The sequence below is a fragment of the Xyrauchen texanus genome, chromosome 21, assembly GCF_025860055.1.
Source record: "Xyrauchen texanus isolate HMW12.3.18 chromosome 21, RBS_HiC_50CHRs, whole genome shotgun sequence".
NCBI lineage: Eukaryota > Metazoa > Chordata > Actinopteri > Cypriniformes > Catostomidae > Xyrauchen > Xyrauchen texanus.
In genome coordinates this window covers 525428-532927 of record NC_068296.1, presented here as the reverse complement: position 1 = coordinate 532927, position 7500 = coordinate 525428, and the positions used below count along the sequence as shown (strand labels likewise).

Genomic DNA, 7500 nt, shown 5'->3' with positions numbered 1-7500 from the left:
TATTTCATGCTAACATGCTAACAAATGTGTGAATATTTTTAATAAAAAAGGAAAAACGGCATAAAGCATATCATCATTCATTCAGTGCTGTTGTGGCTGCGGTGTGTCACGTGACAAGCAATGACGCGTCACCATGGAAACCATAAAGTAAATAACGGTCTAAATAATAGTCAGCCAGAATATTTTACATTTATGTGAAAGGGTTAAATCGCCGGCAGAATGGCTAGCAGAAAACGTAAGGAGAAAGGTGGATGGGAAAAAGTAAAAGAAAAGAGGCTAGTGGCGAATGGCCGGATGATGGGCCTATTTGGGAGAAAGTCCAGGGCTGTTTTTTAGCCCCAGTCCGTCCCTGGTCACTTGTAGTGTCAATAATATAATATAATATAAAATAACATAATATAATATAAAATAACATAATATAATATTATGTAATGACATTTAAAATAATATAAAATAATAAAAATATTATACTATATAATATAATATAATTAATATAATTTAAAATAATATAATATAATACAATATAATATAATATAATATAATAATATGATTTAATATAATATAATATAATAATATAATATAATAAAATAAAATATAATATAATATAATATAATATAATATAATTAATATAATTTAAAGTAATATAATATAATATAATATAATAAATATGATTTAATATAATATAATATAATAATAAAATATAATAAAATATAATATAATATAATATAATATAATATAATATAATTAATCCTCCAGGAACCAGCACCTTATCGTGGTGGAGAGGTTTGTGTGCCCTTATGATCCTGAGGGTTGTGTTGTCTGGAGCCATGTGCTCCTGGTAGGGTCTCCCAAGGCAAAGTGGTCTCAGGTGAGGGGCCAGACTAAGAATGGTTCAAAATGACTCATGGAAAAACGGCAAGAGGAGGAGTTACCCTGCCCGAGGAAGCCCGGGCCCCTGTCTGGAGCCAGGCCCAGATGGAGGGCTCTGCCGGCGAGCCTGGTGGCCGGGTTTGTCACGGAGTCTCGCCGGGCACAGCCCGAAGAAGCAACGTGGAACCCCCTCTACATCCCTTTGGGCCCACCACCCATTGGAGGAACCGCAGGAGTCGGGTGCGCTGCCATATGGGCGGCAGTGAAGGCCGTGGGCCTCGACGGACCAGACCCGGCAGCAAAGGCTTGCTCTGGGGACGGGAATGTCACCTCACTGGGGGAAGGAGCCGAACTAGTGAGGGAGGTGGAGCGCTACCAGTTGGATCTGGTGGGGCTTACATCGACGCACAGTTTTGGCTCTGGATCCGCACTCCTGGATAGGGATGGACTCTATTCTTCTCTGGAGTTTCCCAGGGTGTGAGGCGACGGGCGGTGTGGGGATACTCACGAGTCCCCGGCTGAGCCACTACGCTGGAGTTTACCCCGTGGATGAGAGGGTCGCCTCCCACGCTTCACGGGTTGTGGGGAAAACTCTGACTGTTGTCTGTGCATATGCACCTAACAGCAGTTCAGAGTATTCGGCCTTCTTGGAGACCCTGAATGGAGTCCTGAATAGGGCCCCAGTAGGGGACTCCATAGTGATGCTGGGTGACTTCAACGCACACGGGAAATGACAGGGACACCTGGAAAGGCGTGATTGGGAGGAACGGCCTCCTGATCTGAACTCAAGTGGATGTTTGTTATTAGATTTCTGTGCTAGTCATGGATTATCTATAACAAACACCATGTTCGAACATAAGGATGCTCATAAGTGTACGCGGTACCAGAGCACCCTAGGCCGAAGGTCGATGATCGATTTTGTAATCGCGTCGCCGGATCTGAGGCCATATGTTTTGGACACTCGGTAAAGAGAGGGGCAGAGCTGTCAACCGATCACCATCTGGTGGTGAGTTGGGTCAGGGGTGGGGAAAGACTCTGACAGACCTGGGAAGCCCAAGCGCAGTAGTGCGGTGAACTGGGAACGCTTGGAGGAGGTCCCTGTCCGTGAGATCTTCAACTCACACCTCCGGGCGGAGCTTTTCAGGCATCCCCGCGGAGGTTGGGGACATTGAACCGAGTGGGCAATGTTCAAAGCTTCCATTGCCGGCCGCTGTGGAGAGCTGCGCCTCAAGGTTTTAGGTGCCGCAAGGGGTGGTAACCCTCGAACACCGCGGGTGGACACTGGTGGTCAGGAAGCCGTCCGACTGAAGAAAGAGGCCTTCCGGATTTGTTGTCCCGGAGGTCTCCGGAGGCAGTTGCAAGGTACCGGCAGGCCCGAAGCGCTGCGCCTCGGCCGTGAGGGAGGCAAAGCAGTGGGTGTGGGAAAAGTTCGGAGAAGCCATGGAGAAGGACTTTCGGTCCGCACCAAAGTGCTTCTGGAAAACCGCCCGCCACCTTAGGAGGGGGAAACGGGAACCATTCAAGCTGTATACAGCAAAGATGGGACGCTGTTGACCTCAACCGAGGAGGTTATTGGGCGTGGAAGGAACACTTTGAAGAACTCCTAAATCCCAACACGCCTCTATGGTAGAGGCAGAGCCGGAGGATGATGGGGATCAGATTCTATTTCCTGGGGAGGTCACTGAGGTAGTCAAACAACTCCGCGAGTGGCAAAGCCCCGGAATTGATGAGATCCCACCAGAAATGCTGAAAGCTCTGGATGTGGAGGGGTGTCATGGATGACACGCTCTTCAACATTGGCGTGGAAATCTGGGACAGTACCTAAGGAGTGGCAGAACGGGGTGGTGGTTCCCCTTCAAAAAGGGGATCAGAGAGTGTGTGCCAACTACAGGGGTATCACACTTCTCAGCCTCCCTGGTAAAGTTTACTCCAAGGTGCTGGAGAGGAGGGTTCGGCCGATTGTCTAACCTCAGATTGAAGAGGAACAATGCGGTTTTCGCCCTGGTCGTGGAACGACGGACCAGATCTTTACTCGCAAGGATCCTGGAGGGGGCCTGGGAGTATGCCCATCCGGCCTACATGTGTTTTGTGGATCTGGAGAAGGCGTATGACCGGTCCCCCGAGAGACTGTGGGAGGTGCTGCGGAGTACGGGGTGGGGGGTCCTTCTTAGGGCTTATCCAATCCCTGTACGCCCAAAGCGAGGGCTGTGTCCGGTCCTCGCACAAAGTCGAAGTTCATTCCATGTGGGGTTGGTCTCCGCCAAGGCTGCGCTTTGTCACCAATCCTGTTTGTGATATTCATGGACAGGATATCGAGGCGTAGTCGGGTGGGGAAGGTGTGCGGTTCGGTGGGCTGGGGATCTCATCGCTGCTTTTTGCAGATGATGTTGTCTTCATGTCATCATCGGTCCGCGGACCTTCAGCTCTCACTGGATCGCTTGGCAGTCGAAAGTGTGAAGCAGCTGGGATGAGGATTAGCACCTCTAAATCTGAGGCCATGGTTCTCAGCAGGAAACCGATGGAGTGCGTACTCCAGGTAGGGAATGAGGTTTTGCCCCAAGTGAAGGAGTTCAAGTACCTCGGGTCTTGTTCACGAAAGTGAGGGACAATGGAGCGGAGGTTGGCCGGAGAATCGGGCAGCAGGGGCGGTATTGCACTCGCTTATCGCGACCGCTAGTCACGTAAAAGAGAGCTGAGCCGAAAGGCAAAGCTCTCGATCTACCGGGTCAATTTTCGTTCCTACCTCACCTATGGTCATGAAGGTTGGGTCATGACCGAAAGAACTAGGTCATGAAAGTACAAGCGGCCTAAATGGGCTTCCTCAGAAGGGTGGCGGGCTTCTCCCTTAGAGATAGGGTGAGGAGCTCAGTCATCCGTGAGGAGCTCGGAGTAGAGCCGCTGCTCCTTTGCGCTGAAAGGAGTCAGTTGAGGTGGTTTGGGCATCTGGTAAGGATGCCTCTGGCCACCTCCCCTAGGGAGGTGTTTCAGGCACGCCCAGCTGGGAGGAGGCCTCGGGAAGACCCAGGACTAGGTGGAGAGATTACATCTCCACACTGGCCTGGGAACGCTCGGGTCAGCCCAGTCAGAGCTGGTTAATGTGGCTCGATAGGGAAGTTTGGGGCCCCTGCTGGAGCAGCTGCCCCCACGACTCGACTTCGGATAAGCTGTTGAAGATGGATGGATGGATGGATGGAATATAATTAATATAATATAATATAATATAATATAATAGAATTAATATAATTTAAAGTAATATAATATAATAAATATGATTTAATATAATATAATATAATAATATAATATAATAAAATATAATATAATTAATATAATTTAAAAATAATATAATATAATAAATATTATTTAATATAATATACTATAATAATATAATATAATATAATATAATAATATAATATAATATAAAATAACATAATATAATATAAAAATAACATAATATAATATTATGTAATGACATTTAAAATAATATAAAATAATAAAAATATTATACTATATAATATAATATAATTAATATAATTTAAAAATAATATAATATAATACAATATAATATAATATAATATAATAATATGATTTAATATAATATAATATAATAATATAATATAATAAAATAAAATATAATATAATATAATATAATTAATATAATTTAAAGTAATATAATATAATATAATATAATAAATATGATTTAATATAATATAATATAATAATAAAATATAATATAATATAATATAATATAATATAATATAATATAATTAATATAATTTAAAGTAATATAATATAATATAATATAATATAATATGATTTAATATAATATAATATAATAATAAAAATATAATAAAAATATAATATAATATAATATAATATAATATAATATAATTAATATAATATAATTAATATAATATAATATAATAGAATTAATATAATTTAAAGTAATATAATATAATATAATATAATAAATATGATTTAATATAATATAATATAATAATATAATATAATAAAATATAATATAATTAATATAATTTAAAATAATATAATATAATAAATATTATTTAATATAATATACTATAATAATATAATATAATATAATATAATATAATATAATATAATATAATATAATATAATATAATATAATAGTTGAGCCTCAGACAGTTAAGAAGAGAACCTAAAATGAATCCTGCCCCATTACACAAATACATCCTGTTACTGTATGTTCTCCTTCAGCATGTCAGCAGTTATTTTGCTATTTTTCCAGTAAAATCAGAGGTTATGTAAAATCTGGTTGATCCACGCATGTCCACCCACTCGGCGCTCCACAGTTAAATCTTTCTGAAGCACCCACAGTCTGTTCTTGCAGTTTCACCAATGAAATCTAAAATTGCCCTCCTGTTCTGCAGAATATTCTTGGCCGTCTCAATCCTTATCTTTTAAAGATAATGATTATTTCAGCTGCATTAATTATTCAACTTTTATAATTACTATTCCATCAATAAAGACATTAAAACCCACACACATTTCCCACAGTCCATTTCTATATTTAGTTCTCCTATAAAAGATTTAAACTGTTTCAAGACCAGTTTAAAATGGTGCAGAACATGTTGCATAATAACATCATACTCACTGGTTAGGAACACTTCAGTTCATGACGTTGGATTTGTTAACGGTTCTTGAACATGCATTTACTGCCAAAGTTTCTTTCTGCAATGCTGCCTATCTATTGAATCTGTGCAAGACCCGAATTCTGACTCCAACAAGCCAGTTCTGTTTAGTCTAATGCATGCAACATAAAGCATGTGCAGTCTGATTTACAAACCAGTGATTATAATGAGTCGGTTCTTTAAAAATCTACAGTGTACAGAAAACATTTACAGAACAAATGACTCTTATAATCCAGTTGTTTTGAATCTACAGCATACTATGATGGTGTTTTAGTGCCACGAGAAAATAAATACAATTAGTTAATTACTTAATTAAAGATTTTGAGAATAAAGTAAAATTCAGAGAATAAAGTCAGTAGTATTACGAGATTAAAGTAGAACATTATGAGAATAAAATAACTTGTGAGGAAAGTAACATCAAAGCGATGTGGTGGACAACATCAAAGTGTATTCTTTACATACAGAAACAGCGCGGACATATTTCAACATGTGGGCGCCTGTCAAGGGAGGCGTGAGATACGGGCTCGCATACGAGGTACATCCCCTCAGTTATAGTATTGTTTTGAGAGCAAAAACCAACAAAAAATACACCATGGCTGAATTCCCCAATAAGGTTGCAACTTAAGCATTTACAATTGTGGCAGGGCGGAGGGCGGGGTCGGGTCGTGATTCTGAACACCCGGCACCTAATCAGGCTAATCAAGCCTCAGAGAGGGATAAAGACCGACTGGAGATGGCAGTGTGACAGAGAGAGATTTACAGACAGCTGTCCGACACCTGTGTGTGTGTGTGTGTGTGTGTGTGTGTGTGTGTGTGTGTGTGTTTGTCATGTGTGTGTGGTGCCGAAACCCGGGAAGGATTTCTCGCCGCTACCATCCACCCCAACGGAGCAGCCTGGAGTGGACGAATGGTCGCTAACCGCGAAGGGAGAAGGGGCACGTCAAGATTCATGACGGCCGCCGACCGCGAGCGGGGAGGGGCTCCCAGCCGACCGCCTGGAGCGGGAGAACCACTGCCAGGGGCGGGGGAGACCCCTTCTGTTTTCCGAGGATTTTAATGTCTGCTATGCGAAAACCGGAAGTCCGATCAGTTAGCAAAGACAAATCACACTATTGCAGAACAGTCTGAAGGTCTGTGACAAGTTTGGTAGATGTAGTTTGAAAGCTCTAGGAGTTAGTCAAAAATATTGGATTTTGTTAAGGTATTTATTTTAAGCGTGTAGTATGGTAAATGGTAAAATACTACAGGTTGGGGGGGGTCTGGGTATCTCAGTGAGTACAGATGCTGACTATCACACCTGGAGTCGTGAGTTTGAATCCAGGATGTGGTGAGTGACTCCAGTCAGGTCTCCTTAGCAACCAAATTGGCCCGGTTGCTAGGGAGGGTAGAGTCACATGGGGTAACCTCCTCATGGTGGTGATTAGTGGTTCTCTCAATGGGGATTGAGGCGAGTAACCAGCCACCACGAGGACCTGCTAAGTAGCGGAATTGGGCGTTCCAAATTGGGACAAAATGGGATAATAAATAAATAAATAAACAGGTTGCTAAAATCCTGTTAATGGTAATATGGAATAAGCAATAAACCTGCTTACAGATTGATACGTCTAGACACATTTAGATGACAGAGGGTGTGCTGTGAATGTTATAGAGGCGACAGAGGGAATGTAGGATGTAAGAGAGAGAGAGAGAGAGACAGAGAGAGAGAGAGAGAGAGAGACCTCCTGAACCCCTGTTGTTTTAGTTCAGCCAAGCTGAGTACATCAGATGAGTTTACACACAACATACACTGGGACCTGCAGCTCCTCAGTCACGATCAGCCGGTGTAAGGATGCACATCTCATTGGCTCCCGATGCTGCATTTAAAGGACTCCAACGAACCGGCATCCTGTTCCTCTCATCAGCATCTCTTCAGAGGAACTTTAAACGTGAAGCGCTTTTCCCGAATGAGGACGTAAATGTTTGA

At 41.8% G+C, this 7500-nt stretch overlaps 1 protein-coding gene and 1 long non-coding RNA gene across 4 annotated transcripts in view; one reads left to right on the top strand and one right to left on the bottom strand.

Moving 5' to 3' along the window:
- The window catches only part of LOC127661961 (uncharacterized), a 120934-nt gene that overhangs the window by 79543 nt on the left and 33891 nt on the right, over positions 1-7500 (bottom strand). The gene's annotated exons all lie outside the window — the stretch shown is intronic.
- LOC127661954 (protein arginine N-methyltransferase 8-B-like) overlaps positions 7289-7500 on the top strand; it is a 39354-nt gene continuing 39142 nt past the window's right edge. Inside the window, exon 1 of one of the 3 annotated variants that reach the window (XM_052152943.1) lies at positions 7289-7500. This exon is cut by the window's right edge and continues 445 nt beyond it. The gene's annotated coding sequence lies outside the window, so the exon portion shown is untranslated. The other 2 variants (XM_052152942.1, XM_052152944.1) reach the window with 2 other exon arrangements.